Here is a 678-nt window from a genome sequence, read left to right on the forward strand (position 1 = left end):
AAGCTGCTTTTTCGTCTGTGTCCTCAGGACTGTAAGGTGCAGGTGGAGGGAGATGGGCCTCATCAAAGGCTCATCTCTGCACCCCCGCCTACTGCCCCCTGTGCCTCTGTGCACCTGCTTACTGCCCTGTCTTGGTTCTCTCCACTCCTGTCCTGTCCTGGACAGCTGGTCCTGGGGTGGGGCTGGCCCGGTCCCAAGGTCACCCCACTGGACCCTGCCTGTGAGACAGTCAAGGGTCTGGAAGGAGGAGAGCCCCTGCCTCCCCACCTTGAACTCTAATCCCCCTGCCCAAGGCTCCAGCCCCACGCCTAGTGATGTGTGAAACTCACAAGGTCAAGACTCAAAGTATCATATAAGGTCAAAATTGGCCTTGGGAGCACGTAGCCCATAGGTTCTCAGTATGGTTCAGGGAACTCTCAGGGTTCCACAGAGGTGCCTCAGGGACCCATTAGGGCAACTTGCCCTTCCTTCACTTTTAAATGTTTTCAACATGGGGCTTCCGTGTATTTGAATCAAACAGGTCCTGCTGCTTCTAAAAATGCTGGAAAACTATAATGTTGCCCACACCCTAAACCTCCTCAAAGAACCTGAGAAGCAGAGGGCAGGTCTCCTTGCTCAGGGTCATTTGGTGCATGTGACGTTAGGGGCTAGAACACAGGCCCCCACATGCTCTCCCAT

The 678-nt window shown here is 54.6% G+C and overlaps 1 protein-coding gene across 1 annotated transcript in view; it reads right to left on the minus strand.

The window, feature by feature from the left end:
- The window catches only part of IGSF21 (immunoglobin superfamily member 21), a 137,875-nt gene that overhangs the window by 12,746 nt on the left and 124,451 nt on the right, over positions 1-678 (minus strand). The gene's annotated exons all lie outside the window — the stretch shown is intronic.

Source organism: Neophocaena asiaeorientalis, unplaced genomic scaffold (genome assembly GCF_003031525.2).
Source record: "Neophocaena asiaeorientalis asiaeorientalis breed wild unplaced genomic scaffold, Neophocaena_asiaeorientalis_V1.1 scaffold275, whole genome shotgun sequence".
Classification (NCBI taxonomy): domain Eukaryota; kingdom Metazoa; phylum Chordata; class Mammalia; order Artiodactyla; family Phocoenidae; genus Neophocaena; species Neophocaena asiaeorientalis.